The sequence below is a fragment of the Mustelus asterias genome, chromosome 4 (genome assembly GCF_964213995.1).
Source record: "Mustelus asterias chromosome 4, sMusAst1.hap1.1, whole genome shotgun sequence".
Lineage (NCBI taxonomy): Eukaryota > Metazoa > Chordata > Chondrichthyes > Carcharhiniformes > Triakidae > Mustelus > Mustelus asterias.
In genome coordinates this window covers 144,285,570-144,302,850 of record NC_135804.1, presented here as the reverse complement: position 1 = coordinate 144,302,850, position 17,281 = coordinate 144,285,570, and the positions used below count along the sequence as shown (strand labels likewise).

The following is a 17,281-nucleotide window of genomic DNA, read 5'->3' as shown; positions in this document are numbered from 1 at the left end:
GGCACAATGGTTAGCAATGCTGCCTCACAGCTCTAGGGATCTGGGTTCAATTCCTGGCTTGGGTCACTGTCTGTGTTGAGTCTGTACATTCTTCCCATGTCTGTGTGGGTTAGGTGCATTGGCCATGCTAAATTTCCCCTTGGTGTCCTGGGATGTGTGGGTTAGAGGGATTAGCGGGGTAAATATGTGGGGCTACGAGGATAGGGCCTAGGATTGCTGTCGATGCAGACTTGATGGGTCGAATGGCCTCTTTCTGCACTGTAGGATTCTATGATTCATTCCGGCCAATGTTTCAGGTTGACGATCTTTCATCATAACATATCTCTTGCTCATAACTTATCTTAAATTGTCAGCTGACTAAGCAGGAAAGAAGGAATGCTGTTGAACATTGGGAGTGATGCCCATGACTTGTCATATTGGAAGTTATTTTGGAAAGTATCTCCCGTGGTCGTTGCCCACATTGTTCCACTGGCCGGGATCAGTGGAATGATCCCCGATTGGGAATCAAAACCAGCATCTTGTCAGCATTGGGTTTTCTTTTTAAAGTGATTATGCACCTCACACATCTGCCGCAAGTTCCTGGAGAAGCAGTCTTTTCTCTTACGTCCCCACCTCAGTTCTTTCTCTATAATGTTAAATCATCACCAAATGCAAGCAAGTGGTTTATTTGCAAGTGGTGCACATGAACAGATAAGACATGCCAGAAACCATCCATGTATCGTTCCATGAGTCTACAAAACATTTTATAGTAAATAGCAGCATGAAAACCCGGTTCACCTACTTTACATTGGAACAAATAGTTATTTGGGCTGCTGTCCAAATTTAATAAGGCCCTTTTATCAGATTCATGGTCCCTTCCAATGTTAAGTCAACTGGAGATGCCAAATCGATCACTCTATATATTGCTAGGCACTAACTTTCAACTTCAGTAACTTCCAATCAGATTTGAACCCAAGGCAGGAATAGGGAAGTGACAGTTGGCCTTCATATCCCAGGGAGGTGATAAGTTAGTCAAAGGTCTTGATTCTAATTAGAATCCACTGAATTCTGCTGCTAAGTGTGTGACTACAGACTTACCTATTGCTTTAATCAAGCTTTTAGTTAACTGTCCTAATGAGACTACAGCACCTCCTTTAATGGCACGGTGTCAAGTGTTTGCTAATGTTCCTGTGAAGCGCCTTGGGATGTTTTATTGTGTTGAAGCCAAGTTGTTATTGGATGAAAGCGAGATAAGGGTCAGCCTTACAGAGATTTCCCTTCTGGGTCCAGACATGCAAATTGGGTTAATTTATCAGCGAGTCATCTTCTTCTTAGGGTAGTGCCTGTGGGTAGAACAACAAACACAAGAATTGAATGTGATGTCATTTCTGGTGCTGTGGTACCTATTGGCATACTAGTCTGAAAGTGCCCAATTGTGTCTAATCTTGGAAGCTAAGCAGACTCAGGCCTGGTTTGTACTTGGATGGGAAACTGCCTAAGAATACCAGGTGCAGTAGGGGCGATGGCCTAGTGGGTGTTATTGCTAGACGATTAATCCAGAAACTCAGCAAATGTTCTGGTGCTGCAGAATCTGCCCATTTTCAAACACAAAGAGAGGGCAGTCCGACAGAGGCAACCAATTATATCGCCCATCTGGTGATGCCGCCTTTATTGGCACAGGGAGGACTTCATGTGATAACCTTTGTTGCTTTGGCCATGTTAGTGACACATAATTTACCTCACAGTGATATTAAAGTCAGGGCTTCCACCAGAAAGGCGCATGGGAAAAAAAAAGCAGCTGCCAAGATGTCTTTTCACAGATGATTACTAACATGTTGCAATGGATAAATGTATTGCTTTTGGCCCTAAAAAATTTACATCGGGTCATAACATGCAAGCATTCAAAGTAGCATTAACCTTTTTTCTGTTGTTTGGACACGTTGAGGCAAATGGGTACTTTTGTTACCATGGAGTAAATCCTTTAGATTTTGCAATACAATTTTTAAAAATAAAGATGTGCACATTTATGTTCAATTCATCGCGGCGAAGATGTTCGATTCATGCTGAAGCATCTCTCACACAGTCTACAACTGGCCCCGTGTTACTGGACCTGGGATAGGTGGCCTGTTGATTCACTGTAACTCCGCAGAGAAAGAGTGCAAAATGGCTGTATTTAAAATTTCATTTACAGGATGTGGGCATCGCTAGTTGGACCAGCATTTATTGCCCATCGCTCGTTGCCCTTTAGAAGGTGGTGGTGAGCTGCCTTCTTGAACCACTGCAGTCCCTGAGCTGTAGGTACACCCACAGTGCTGTTAGGGAATTTCAGGATTTTGACTTAGTGACAGTGAAGGAACAGCAATATATTTCAAAGTCAGGATGATGAGTGATTGGAGGGGGAGCTTCAGGGGGTAGTGTTCCCAGGTATCTGCTGCTCTTGCCCTTCTGGATGATAGTGATCGTGGGTTTGGAAGGTGCTACCGAAGGAGCATTGGTGAGCTCTTTTGTTGGAGATGGTTGTTGCCTGTTACTTGCCTCGTGTCAGTCCAAGCATGGGTATTGTCTAGGTCTTACTGTGTTTAGACATGGATTGCTGCAGTCACTGAGGAGTGACAACTCCAGTGTTGACTCCATTGCAACATGCTGCACCATTTCACAAGGAGTTGTACCAGTCTGTATGAATGCAAGAGAACCCTTATGCAATTTCCATGTCACACTCACCCACCAGGTCCCTAAGGGGACAGGACCCCACTTTCAGCCTTTGTTTAGTCATTCTCTGCAATTCTAATACATGTATTGTTTGCACAACCTACTGTTATGAACCTGAGCAATGGGATAGTGAGTGAGAAGTATTGGAGACAGTTTACTGAAAGCATGTCTAAGGGTTTTTATTTTTAGCTTAACGTCCCCCTGTGCTGCGCTATTATTTTCTTTCCCATTTCCAGTAACAATGTTGAGAATTTTTTAAAATATCGCTCTTTGTTCTGGTTATCCTTTCTTTGACAGCTCATAATTTCTGAATTTATTCTTAGACTCTTTGCTCTCTTTTTAGCCTATGGCTCCTACGCCAAATATTTTAGCTATTATTTACTGGCTGGATAGTTTTCCAATTATCGAGTTACCTATTGTGTTACGAAGTTGCACACAACCAAGAAGGTCTTCATTTTGATGCAGTATTTGCTTTATTGTTGGCTTTTGAGAGGGAAAGACTCGGCAGGATTTTCACTGCGAGTACTATCCAGAAACTCAGGTGCAGCAGCATAGAAGGAGGTCATCATTCCATTTTACTTGTGCTCCTCTTATTAAGACCTATCTCATGAACCCCACTCAACTCCTTATTCTCACTGCACCCCGCCTCCCCCCCCCCCCGCCCCCACCACCGCCCCGCCAATAGCTACTACAAATTTAGTTTTAGTTTGCTTTACTTACTAGTGTCACAAGTCAGTTTACATTAACACTGCAATGAAGTAACTGAAAATCCCCTAGTCACCACACTCCGGTGTCTGTTCGGGTACACTGAGGGAGAATTTAGCATGGCAAATTCACCTAACCAGCACATCTTTCGGACTGTGGGAGGAAACCTGATCACCGGAGGAAGCCCACGCTGACACAGGGAGAACGTGCAGACTCCACACAAAGCAGTGACCCAAGCCGGGAATCGAACCTGGGTCCCTGGCTCTGTGATGCAGCCGTGCTAACTACCATGCCACTGTGCTGCCCTTTTGTTTCCTCTTCAAGGATTGTTTCCTCTTCAAGGATTTAACCAACTCCCTTTCAGACCCATTCAATCTGCTTCCACTGGCCAGATCCTAATAACTCACCCGAGCCTAAAGCAAAAAGCCTTCTCATCTCCCCACTTCTACTACCTCGTGGAAACCCTTGACAAGTAGTTGCCATGCACACACCCACCAACAGGTGAGGAATTCATATGCAAACCTCACTGACTGATCTTCCGATCGTCACATTTTCAGTAAGAAGAATGAGAATTAGAGGAACAAGAAAAAGGAGCAAAGAGCTGCTTTTCAATCTTCGATTGTCTGTTTTGGACAGGAGATCATTTGTTTCACCTGTGAGGGGAATGGGCAAAGGCCAATGTGTGCTTAATAAGTTTAATCATTACCCTGTCACGAAGCTCTGTCATTTGGATGGAATTTTGTTTTAACCTTCTGGTACTTCATTTCCAATCAAAAATCCAATTTGGCCCAAACAGAGTCCCCACATGAGAGACATTTCAGGTCCAAGCTGACAAGACGCTCCATACTCCGAAAGTAAAAGTAAAGTTTATTTATTAGTCACAAGAAAGGCTTACATTAACACTGCAATGAAGTTACTATGAAATTCCCCAGTCCAGCACCACATTTAAATTAAAGCTTCCGAGAGAACCCTTTTTTTTCCCACTGAAAAGTTAATTTATTTCAATTCACTGACTCAGTGTTCCACAGGTTTCTGTAAAATGCCACACAATGCAGCTAACTTTTTCAGACAAAGGGCTAAGGATAATGCTATTTTAGGGTTTTTGCGTAGAGATTTTCATTACGTATTGTGTTGTGTTGATGAAAACGTTTTGCAGAGATGAATTTCCATGCTAACACCTGTGACCTATGACACCGAGGCCTGGCCAAGATTACCGACGGGTTTTGTTTGAGAAGTGCAGTGTTCAAAAAGATCTTAAGTATTCAGTGCCAGCCTCATTGTTGGTACCTCGTAAATTACCTGAAAGGATTCCAATCCAGTTGGTAAGAAATTAGCCTTTTATTAAGGTATCAAGGCAGACCCCAGCAGATTCGGTTGCTTCACCTGCAGAAAGAATTTTACTTCAGCTCGAAGGGCTCGTCCTGTCCTTTCAACATTGGAATGCATTCAATCTGGGAAAAGAAGTGACATGCAACGAAAAGCGTTCTGGTACAGGCAGGTAAAGGGGAGTCAAATTCCAATCTTATGTAGTCACGTTTCCTTGTCCCGTTTCCAAGAATTGTTTATATTCTTTTTCTGTGTAAAAGGTCACACTCTGAAATATGCATTCCCCAGAACTTGGCCGCAGTATTGCAATTTATTTGCACATATAGTCATAACCATTTTTTTTCCATGTTGCCCCTTTTCGCCACCAGCTCCCCCCGACCCCACTCCCGGCCTGCAGTTAGTCTTGCTGGGGTCCAAATCCACCTGGGGGCAAATGAGATCAAAGGTTATGGGGGAAAGAGCAGGATTAGGCTATTGAGTTGGATGATCAGCCATGATCGCGATGAATGACGGAGCAGGCTCGAAGGGCCGAACGGCCTCCTCCTGCTCCTATCTTCTATGTTTCTGTGTTGGTTGAGGGATTCAATGGAGCTATGAATTTCCATGAAAGCATATTGAGCAAGAACAATGCCTTCAGGATTGGAGAGGTTTCTCCTGGTCACACACACAGTTGCGACCATTAGTCAAGGCTGCAGAACATAACCTGGAACCATACAAGAAAGACTGCATCCCAACTTTGTCAGCGGTTATTTTCCCTTTCTGCATCGTAAGAAGGACTCCTAGCAATGATAGGGGGCATAGGTTTAAGGTGTGAGGGGCAAGGTTTAAAGGAGATATACAAGGCAGATTTTTTACACAGAGAGTAGTGGCTGCCTGGAATTCGTTGCCGGGGGAGGTAGTGGAAGCGGATACGGTAGTGACTTTTATGGGGCGTCTTGACAAGTACATGAATAGGATGGGAATAGAGGGATATGGTCCCCGGAAGGGTAGGGGGTTTTAGTTCAGTCGGGCAGCATGGTCGGTGCAGGCTTAGAGGGCCGAAGGGCCTGTTCCTGTGCCGTAATTTTCTTTGTTCTTTGTTCTTTGTTCAATGAAATTTAGGAGTTTGAAAGAGGGGACTAAGATATCATGGTGGGTTTTTTTTTGTTCCCTTTCATTCTGACACACCAGCTAGGATCTCTGCCCCCCCCCCCCCCCCCCTTAGCAATGGTCCAATGATACAACATTTTGTGACTCAGATCCATTCAGTTATCACACCATGAATTCTTTTTCAGAAGTATATATGAACATATGAATTAGGAGCAGATATAGATCATTTGGCCCCTCGAGCCTGCTCCACTCTTTGGTAAGATCATGACTGGTCTGATTGTGACCTCAATCCTACTTTTCTGCCTACCTTTTATACTCTGTTACCTCCTTGTCGATCAAGAATCTATCTATCTCTACATTAAAAATATTAAATGACACAGCACCAAAAGTCCCTTCTGTTACTCTTTTCCTATTCAAATACCTATAGAAACTCCTACCATCTGTTATATTTCTAGCTAGTTTACCCTCATGCTCTAATTTCTCCCTCGTTATTTTTTAGTAACGTTTTAAGCTTATTCATTACCGTCACAAGTAGGCTTACATTAACACTGCAATGAAGTTACTGTGAAAATCCCCTAGTCGCCACATTCCAGCCCCTGTTCGGGTACACTGAGGGAGAATTTAGCAGTCCAATGCACCTAACCAGCATGTCTTTTGGACTGTGGGAGGAAACCGGAGCACCCGGAGAAAACCCACGCAAACATGGGGAGAACATGCAGACTCGGCACAGACAGTGACCCAAGCCGGGAATCGAACCCGGGTCCCTGGCACTGTGAGGCAGCAGTGCTCACCACTGTGCCACTCCTAATTATTAGCTATTTTTAAAATTCTGTCTAATTTTCTGTCCACTAAACCTTTGCAGAATTGCACGCTCTTTCTTTCAGTTTGATACTATCCTTAATTTTTTTTAGTTAGCCACAGATGGTGCATCCTTCTTATCTTTCTTTCTGGAATGTATCTTGGCTGAGGGTTATGAAATATTTCCTTCAATGTCCGTAAATCTATATTTACATTGTAATTCAGTGTTTACTCACAAATAAACCAATCCATGTTTAGAACAACTCCCTACTTTCCAACAAGCCAATATAAAAGAGCAATATATATATAAGAAACCCCATCAATCACTGTGGCTCCTCAATGAGGGGGTATTTTTATTTTGTTGCATACTGTCCTCCATGGGTTACCTTAGGTAAGGAGTGCAAGAAAGGGAGTCATAGAATCCCTAAAGTGCAGAAGGAGGCCATTCGGTCCATTGAGTCTGCATCGACTCTCCCAACAGATTATCCCACCCAGGTCTTATCACCATAGCCCCATGTATTTACCCCACTAATCCTCCTAACCTACACATCTTGGGACATTATTTAGAATGGCCAATCCACCTAACCTACACATCTTTGGACTGTGGGAGGAAACCGGAGCACCTGGAGGAAACCCACACAGACATGGGGAGAACGTGCAGATTGCAAACAGTCACCCAAGGCCAGAATTGAATCCGGATCCCTGGCGCTGTGAGGCAGCAATGTTGACCACTGTGCCACCATGCTGCCCCGAGTCTGACAGAGAACAGTAGGAAAACAGTAGTGCCTAAAAGACAGAGCAATGGAGACGAAAATGGAAGAGTGGAAACCTTGAGGAGAATACTTGGAGACAGGAACCTTGACTTTAACCAATGGTAGAAATTGGAAATGTAGGTGGCACCGATAGGGATAAACATGGAGACTAATGGGTGGGTGCTACTAGGGAGTAAGAAACGGGGTCCTCAGCACTGCAAGTGGTCGGGCCTGGTGCATGTATGGAGGCTGCCTCCAGGCAGAGTGTGCCCTGAGGGGAACAGACCCAAGGTTTCTTGCTGGGCATTGAAGGCCAGTCTCAGAAACTGCCTGAAGAATTAAAACAATGACACTTAACCTGGACCTCTTCTGGACCATGTTTATTGTCTCCAGATTTTGCTGAGAAGCTTGGAGTACAAATTAAAGTCATGCTTGAATGTCAATCCCAGCCCCTCTCCCTCTCCCCACTCCCCACCACTTTTAAATATCTCTGAGGTCTCTTCCGCAGCCCCAGAAGTTAAGGGGGTGGAAATACAATGGCCTCCATTTCAACTTGCTGCCTGCATCGCCCCTGCAAGATTAACATCGACGTCTTAACAAGTAAAGTCACCACAGCCACATGACCATAGGTTGCTCTCCGCTTTCAGGGAGAGAGCTGACTGGTAGTGACTTAACCCAAGGATCACCACACCTCAGGTGAGGGACAGGATTGGGAAGACAGGCCTCCATGAATAATAGCAGCTGGTACGGCAATTGAACCCGCGCTGTTGGCATCATTCTGCATCAGCGTTCCAGCCAACTGACCCCACACAGACAGTAACCCCCCCTTGACTTTTTAATGCCCAAGAGAAAGGCCAAAAGTGCAATCAGATTATGTACGTTTTCAATTCTGCCATTGAATTGTCAACAGGGGTGGGAATCCGAGCTGATTCTTTCTGCTCCCTCCTCCAGTGTGCTGGGACCCTTCTGAATTGCCTGTACTGCCACCACTGGTCAGGTCAGATAGACACAGTAAGGAGTCTAACAACACCAGGTTAAAGTCCCAACAGGTTTATTTGGTAGCAAACGCCACTAGCTTTCGGAGCGCTGCTCCTTCATCAGGTGAGTGGGAGATCTGCTCATAAACAGCAAACAGGGCATATAAAGACACAAACTCAATTTACAGAATAATGAATAATGATTGGAATGCGAGTCTTTACAGCTAATCAAGTCTTAAAGGTACAGGAAAGCTGCAGGAAAAGATGTCTCGAGGCATGGTACATTGGGGAAACCATGCAGACACTACGACAATGGATGAATGAACAGCTCGACAATCACCAGGCAAGACTGTTCTCTTCCTGTTGGGGAGCACTTTAGCGGTCACGGGCATTCGGCCTCTGATATTCGGGTAAGCGTTCTCCAAGGCGGCCTTCACAACACACGACAGCGCAGAGTCGCTGAGCAGAAACTGATAGCCAAGTTCCGCACACATGAGGACGGCCTCAACCGGGATCTTGGGTTCATGTCACACTATCTGTAACCCCCACAGCTTGCCTGGACTTGCAAAGTCTCACTGGCTGTCCTGTCTGGAGACAATACACATCTCTTTAACCTGTGCTAATGCTCTCTCCACTCACATTATCTGTACCTTTAAGACTTGATTAGCTGTAAAGACTCGCATTCCAATCATTATTCATTATTCTGTAAATTGAGTTTGTGTCTTTATATGCCCTGTTTGCTGTGTATGAGCAGATCTCCCACTCACCTGATGAAGGAGCAGCGCTCCGAAAGCTAGTGGCGTTTGCTACCAAATAAACCTGTTGGACTTTAACCTGGTGTTGTGAGACTCCTTACTGTGTTTACCCAAGTCCAACGCCAGCATCTCCACATCAGGTCAGATAATGCAGCACAAATTGGGAGTCAAACCTGTGACCATCTTTCTCCGTTCCACATTGGGCACTGCACTTGCCAATTGAGCTATTAGGAAGCAGAACAACTTATTACGATTACAATCGATTTCTGGACATCTTCAATGGGAGAATATAGGAGGGTGTATAAACAGAGCTTATAGAGTCCAGGGATAGAAAGATAGAAACCAGGCCATGCCTGAGGCCCAAAATGAAACCATAAGGAATAGTACTGTGTTCAAACGGAGGAAACTATGGAGGTATAATCTTTACCTGATATGAGACAAGGTGATATTGTGGGAAACTGCCTTTGATTATGAGGGTGAACAAAGATGGTTTAGCTGTTTTCTTTAATTTGATTTGATTTGATTTATTATTGTCATGTGTATTAACATACAGTGAAAAGTATTGTTTCTTACGCGCTAAACAGACAAAGCATACCATTCATAGAGAAGGAAATGAGAGAATGCAGAATGTAAAAGAGTTGGAATGAAGTTTTAGAAGTATAGAACGAGAGTAAAAGATGGAGTTAGAAGGTATGCTGGGCACAGCTTGCAAGAAGTCACCTCACTCCGGCGCCATCTTGGAATAGTGTAAAATATGAAACACCTGAGAAGCATTGAAGACAGTCAAATACTTTACACCTCCAGAAATCAATCACTTAAATCTCCAACTTTCCAATATCTTGGAGTTTATTAGAACAGAGAACATAGAACATTACAGCGCAGTACAGGCCCTTCGGCCCTCGATGTTGCGCCGACCAGTGGAACCAATCTAAAGCCCCTCTAATCTACACTATTCCAATCTCATCCATATGTTTATCCAATAACCATTTGAATGCTCTTAATGTTGTTTGGGGGAACCTGTATTGTTCCAATTGCTTGCCTCATAATCCTGCAAGAAATGAATGAACTTATATGGGCACATAGCAGTTTTTATTTCTATTTACCTTTTATCTCCTTCATCGCTTAACTCAACTGGCTGGGACGGCTGCTTCATGATGCAGAGCAATGCTAACAGTGTGGGTTCAATTTCTGTACCTGCTAAGGTTAACGTTTTAAGTTTATTTTGTGAGTGTCATAAGTAGGCTTACATTAACACTGCAGTGAAGTTACTGTGGAAATCCCCTAGTTGCCACACTCCAGCACCTGTTTGGGTACACTGAGGGAGAATTTAGCACGGCCAATGCACCTAATCAGTACGTCTTTTGGACTGTGGGAGGAAACCGGAGCACCCGGAGGAAACCCATGCGGACACGGGGAGGACATGCAGACTCCACACAGACAGTGACCCAAGCCAGGAATCAAACCCAGGTCCCTGGAACTGTGAGGCAGCAGTGCTAACGACTGTGTCACAGTGCCGCCCAATACAGATTATTCATGAAGGCATGCCTTTCCAACCTTGCCCCTTGCCTGAGGTGTGGTGGCCCTCAGGTTAAATCACCACGAGTCAGCTCTCCCCCTCAAAATGAAAAGCAACTCCATGATCTTCTGGTGACTTTATCTTTACTTAATAAGAAAGTAAACTTTTAAACCTGTCTTCAGAAGATGGACACTTCCTATGACGAGACCACAAAGGAGTTTGACCTGAGCATCTTTCATACTCTCGTCACCCACTGTTTTGAAACAATTGCTCTTTTTCAATTTCAATTCGAATTGCTCTGTCCTTGTAAAGATAGGACAGATGGATTTGGGGTCAGAGAGATGGAAATATTGCCTTTGCCTGCCCTGGAACTACTAAAGTAACCTCACCAGTTGGGTGAAAGTACAATAAGTAAAGCTGAAAGTTAAAATGATGAGCTCTAATGTCCTGCAAATCTCAACCTGCAAATCATTTATTACATGCCCTCAAAATCTTCAGTATAAATCTCAGTCCCATGCTTAAATTCAATCTGGAATTGGTGATTAGAGTTTTGATCCAAAGGTTTCTGACTTGAGTACAGTATATAAATGTCTTCTATGTGCTTGACCCATCAACAATATCAATGATTAAATGCCCAGTGGCTGCACCACTGTTTGGGTGGTGGCGAGGCCAGCGGGGGCGATAGAGAGAGGTGCAGGACAACTGTTCTTCAAATGGACTTATCTGCATCTGTGTTTCATTGATTGACATCCTCCCATCTGCAAGGGACGATGGGAATGTAGCCTCAGAATTTGGCGAGGTCAGACAGGATCATCTGCTGCACTTCTTTTGGTATCTGAACAAGCCAATTCTGAACTCTGCCGTAAGTGTCACGCATGAAGTCGTCCCTTGTCGATGGAGTGGATGATCTCAGCTGACGTCTTGTTTGCGGGGCTGGCGTCTGAGGCCTGAAACCATATATCATTGTGGCAACAAACACCTGCCACAGCCGGTCTCACTATTAGAATCGGTCATCAGCTAGAATTTCCCACTTGTGATTGATATTGAGAGCTTCCATGTCCAGCAATGGTGAAGGAATGGTGATCTTGTCCAAATGAGGACAATGTGTGGCCAGAAAGGGGAACTTGGAGTCCCCATGCACTTGGTACCCTTTTGCTTCTAGGTGGTCGAGGTCGCAGGTTTGAGAGATATTGCTGAAGAAATGTGCAGTAATTTGATTTGATTTATTATTGTCACATATATTGGTATACAGTGAAAAGTATTGTTTCTTGCGCACGATACGGACAAAGCATACCGTTCATAGAGAAGCAAAGGAGTGCAGAATGTAATGTTACAGTCATAGCTACAGTGAAAGATCAACTTAATGCGACTTCAAAAGTCTGATGGCAGTAGGGAAGAAACTACCACGATCCCTGATAATACACAGCACCAGGGAAATACAGCTTGATACAATCCTCAGTGTAGAGATTATCGTGGTGAAGGGAAAAGGAAGAGCGGTAAAGGGGATTTAAAATATACTGAGGGGAAAATTATCAATATAATCATTAAGGACATTTTCAACTCTCATTACGAGAATGCCATTGACCCAATTCAGGTCGAATCCACAATAAGATTCAGTCTTGCACTCCAGTGACTTTTATGCAACATTTATGTGGTCAAAAGGCTTGTTGACATTTCGAACACCTCACAGCAAGTGTCAACAATTTCTGGAATTTCCTGGTATCTCCTGTGTACATGTAGCTGGAAAACCTAATAACTCTCTGCTGTCAGCAGAGTTTGACACTTGGCTAAATAGCTTGTGGACAGTGTCTAAACAGAAGTTTATTACAATCTCGTTCTAAAACTTCATGTTCCCCTCCCTGATAACCCTTGTTGGGGAGGGAGGTGTTGCAATCCCAGGTTATAGAAAGAGGTCACTCTGCCCGTCATGCCAGTGATAGCTCATTGAAAGAGTTAACCGATTATTAACCTCACTCCTCTGTTCTTTCCCCAGTCGTGATTGCAAATTCTTCCTTGTCCTGTTCCCTTGCTTCCGCCACTCTTTCAAGTCATGCATTCAGGAGTGATGAAGCTCTGCATAAGAATACTTCTTGTCATCTCCCCTCGATACGCCATTAACCTTCCCATTCCTCAGCTAATGACTAGGGTGGGGTTTTCCAGTTCTTCCCTCTGGTGGGATCTTCTGGTCCCACCGAAATTGACCCCCCCCCCCTCATGGCGGGTTCCATAACGGCGGGACAGACGAGCCATGCAAAACACCGTATACATCAACGGGATCGGAAGATCCTGCTGGTGGCCAATGGCGGGCTGCCTCTGCCGCTGGGAAACACACCACAGTGGGAGCTGGAAAACCTCACTCTGAGGGGCGAATTTTCCCGTTTCACCTGTCGCGGGAATCGTAGCGGGCGAGGAGCGGACCATGGAAATGTCCGTTGATCTTTGGTGGGATTTTCCGATTTCGGGGCGAGTGCAGCTGGAAAATCCCGCCCTGAGGGTTTTGTCTTTTAAAAAGTGTTTAGACAGTTACATGGGTAACATGGGTATAGAGAGATATAGGCCAAATGCGGGCAATTGGGACTATCTTAGGGGTTTCAAAAAAGGGCGGCATGGACAAGTTGGGCCAAAGGGCCTGTTTCCATGCTGTAAACCTCTATGACTCTATGACTCTCAATCTCTCTGAGTAAATCTGGACATGAATACCAGCAGGCTGCTTTACCAGGCAAACTATCAAAGCTGGCACCGTGCACCTGGTATGGAAGCCAATTGTAGCACTCCTCCTGCTGCCTTAGAGAGGCAAGTTCAGAGACAGTGTCCTCTTGTGTTGCTGATAGCATGTAACAGGATAGTATTCAAAACTACTGACACAAACCTGAGCAATTTACATTTCTGCGCTGCTGCTCACATCCAGGTAGAAACCTTAAAGAAGTGATTCCCAAACTTTTTGTCTGGAGAAGCCCTTTCCAAATGGATTAAAAATCACACGGTTACCTCCCACATTCCGAAAGACGTGCTGGTTTGGGGCATTGGTCATGCTAAATTCTCCCTCAGTGTACCCCAACAGGCACCGGAGTGTGGCAACTAGGGCCTTTTCACAGTAACTTCATTACAGTTTTAATGTAAGCCTACTTGTGACACTAATAAATAAACTTTAAACTTCATACTCTTAATATGAAAATGCTGCATGTAAAGTGTTTTTACAGATATAGGATGTATGCTTCTCTCCTAGGTGAGTCAGTCAGCTTACGCTGTGCCATACATACGGCAGCTAAACTCTGCATCCACCACCCCAGCTCACATCAAGCTTGTCCCTGGTTGCTCTTGGGGGCAATTTTACATTACTTCACAGACCCTCTGGAAAGTCTCTATCCAAGAATACAAGAAATAGAAGCAGGTGTAGACTACCAGGTCCTTCAAGCCTGCCCCATCATTCAATATGATCATGGCTGATCTGTGCTGACCTCAGCTCCTTTTCTGTGCCATTCCGTGTCATGGACTCGTATTGGTTTGAAGAACACAATCTGAGAACCACTGTTTTAAAGCACATGTATGAATGGAATCTGTGTGCGGATATGTGAATGAGATATGTGAATAGAGTGAGTAGAGTGGGGATGTATGAATGGAGTGTGTGTGGGGATGTATGAATAAAGCACATGTGGAAATGTATGAAAGAAGAGTGTATGGGGACGTATGAATGGAGTGTATGACACGTGTGGGTGCAGGAAAATCTGAATGGAGTGTTTGTTGGGATGTGTGACTCAAGTGCCTCCCTTGGTAGGATGGAAGTGTTTGAAGAAGGAGGGTTAGCAACTCAGAGGGAGTGCAGGTTTTTGTGTGGGTGAGGGTAAGGTCTGCAATGTACTGAAAAGGTTAGAATTTGTGAGGTCCAACTCAGAAATCACTCAGAAGCGGAAAGGGTTGGCATTTAAGAATATACTTTATTTTATTCTTTCATGGGATGTGGGCAAAGCCTGCACTTCATGGCCATCCTTAATTGCCCTTGAACCAAGTGGTGTGTTAGACCACTTAAAAAACAACCACAGTGCAGTGGATGTGGCTCTGGAGTCACATGTAGGTCAGGCCAGGTAAGGACAGCATATTTCCTTAAAGAATATTAATGAACCACAATTGTTGATGGTTGTCATGGTCACCATTACGGAGACCAGCTTTCAATTGCAGATTTTGTTAATTAAATTTAAACTCCACCAGCTGCCCAGAGCATTAGCCTAGACCTCTGATTACTGGGGTGGCATAGTGGTTAGCACTGCTGCTTCACAGTGCCAGGGACGCGGGTTCGATTCCTGGCTTTGGATCACCAGCTGTGCGGAATCTGCATGTTCTCCCCGTATCTGCGTGGGTTCCCTCCGGATGCTCCGGTTTCCGAAAGACGTGCAGGTTAGGGTACGTTGGCCATGCTAAATTCTCCCTCAGTATACCCGAACATGTGCCGGAGTGTGGCAACAAGGGGATTTTCATAGTAACTTCACTGCAGTGTTAATGTAAGCCTGTTTGTGACACTGATGAATATACATTTAAACTTTAGTCTGGTAACATTACTACGACATTATCATTTCTCCCAACATGCCACTGTTACCTCTTGTTGGCTTTCTTGTCAAAAAAAGGGGTGTTCTGGAAGTCTTCAGTATGTTCAGAAACCTTGAGGATTTGTTCATTCGGTACTTTGGCTGCCTGGTCTGTTAAAAAGGCAAACCGCAGGGCAGCACATGGTTTCAATCAGTGTTGCATTTTGTGATGGCTGTAGCGGCTTCTTGTAAACTAATTCATTTATGTTGTCAGGATAGTTTACAGCCAACAAGAGGTAGACCAAAAAGAAAACTGCTGCGTGTAGTTTGCTGTACTCACAGTACCACATCTGTTTGCCCTTCATTTGACTAGACAAACTGTTCTGATAAGTATTTGAGAATTAAATTGGATATGCCACCCACTTGGATATGTATGTGTGTGGTGCTTCTGTGTGTTGAATAAAATAGACTATCTGTTACCTGTGTTGAAGATAAAGGGGATTATGTTATTTGTCGAAGCGGGAAAATTGGTTTATTCTGATGGACCAGTGCCAACTTTACCAGTCTAATCCTTTATTGTATTCTGGTAATGATAGTACCATCTACATTGAAAATTCCCTATACAGATGGTGTCCTGTTCTCTTCTTTTGTAAGTGGTCTGTGCAGGTGGTCTTTATTCCATTGTATCGTTAGTCACATCTGAGTCAAGTTGTTAAATTATGTTTGAATGTACCCATCTTCTCTTCCTTTCATACCCACGGCCCACACCAGGTATACAGCGTTGGGGTGAGAAGGTAGGCAAATTGCTGTCATAACTTTCACCGATATGATTCTAAGCATGACCAGGCCTCTAACTATTCTCTATGTCCTCATCATCGCTTTCTGAACCTCCCTGTAGGGACTTTGGCAATAGTGGGCTCAGTGTGGAAGAGCAGTGTTACTCAAAATGTATCACCCTTACAGCTACGGGGGATCCACGTTCCCTCAATTTATGATCCCAGCAGACAGTTTTCTCATAGAAACATAGAAAATAGAAGTAGGAGTAGGCCATTTGGCCCTTCGAGCCTGTTGAACGATTCAATGTAATCATGGCTGAATCTCCATCTCAGTGTCATACTCCCTCCTCCATCTCAGTATCATACTCTGCTCTCTCCCCATACTCCTTGATGCCTTTATAGTCAAGAAATCAATCTATTTCCTTCTTAACTATATTCAGTGACTGGGCCACGACAGCCTTTTGTGGTAGAAACTCCCCTCGTCGCCATAGTCCGGCGCCTGTTTGGGTCAATGCACCGAACCAGCACGTCTTTCAGAATGCGGGAGGAAGCCCACGCAGACATGGGGAGAACATGCAGACTTCAGACAGATGGCGACCCAAGAAGGGAATCGAACCCGGATCCCCAGTACTGTGAGGCAGCAGTGCTGACCACTGTGCCGTCATGCCGCCACTCTCTAAGTGAAGAAATTTCTCCTCATTTCAATTGTAAATGGTCCACCTCATATCCTGAGACTGTGACCCCTTGTTCTAGAGCCCCCAGCCAGGGAAACAGCATCCCTTCATCGAGTCTGTCCAGCCCTGACGGAATTTTGAACTTTTCAATGAGATCCCTTCTCATTCTTCCAAATTCCAGTGAACATATACCCAGTCGACTCGATGGGTGGGATTTTACGGCTTCGCTTGTCCCAAAACTGTAAAATCCTGCCCGAGATCAACGGACCTTTCCATGTTCCTTCCCTCACCCACTCCAATTCCCATTGTGGGTGGGGCAGTAAAATTCTCCTCGTATGACAATCCTGCCATCCCAGGAATCAGTCTCTATGGACATTTGGATCTGGATCTTCAGTGTTAGCTCTGAGATGATTCTGGGGATGAGATATTTACAGGAAGCACAAAGTGAGAGTTAAGTGTTCCTTTATGAAATGTTAGTGAGTGATCTTGCAATATTTGGCTCTTTTGCTGATTATGATTGACATTCTAAACACTTCCCTAATGTTGACTCCAATATTAGCTCCAACAGTGGCAAGGGTAAGGACAATGTGTTAACCACTGTGGTACTCAGTGGTGTGTCAGTGCAGCCTGTCTCAGGTGATGTTATATGATACAGAATTACAGCTGGCGATAGAAACTCAGTTATAATCATTGAATCCCTACAGT

General features: G+C 44.5%; 1 protein-coding gene and 1 pseudogene across 6 annotated transcripts in view; both read left to right on the top strand.

Annotated features, from left to right (window-relative positions):
- The window catches only part of col4a6 (collagen, type IV, alpha 6), a 389,276-nt gene that overhangs the window by 155,722 nt on the left and 216,273 nt on the right, over positions 1-17,281 (top strand). The gene's annotated exons all lie outside the window — the stretch shown is intronic.
- On the top strand, positions 1,381-1,499 carry LOC144493262 (5S ribosomal RNA; annotated as a pseudogene).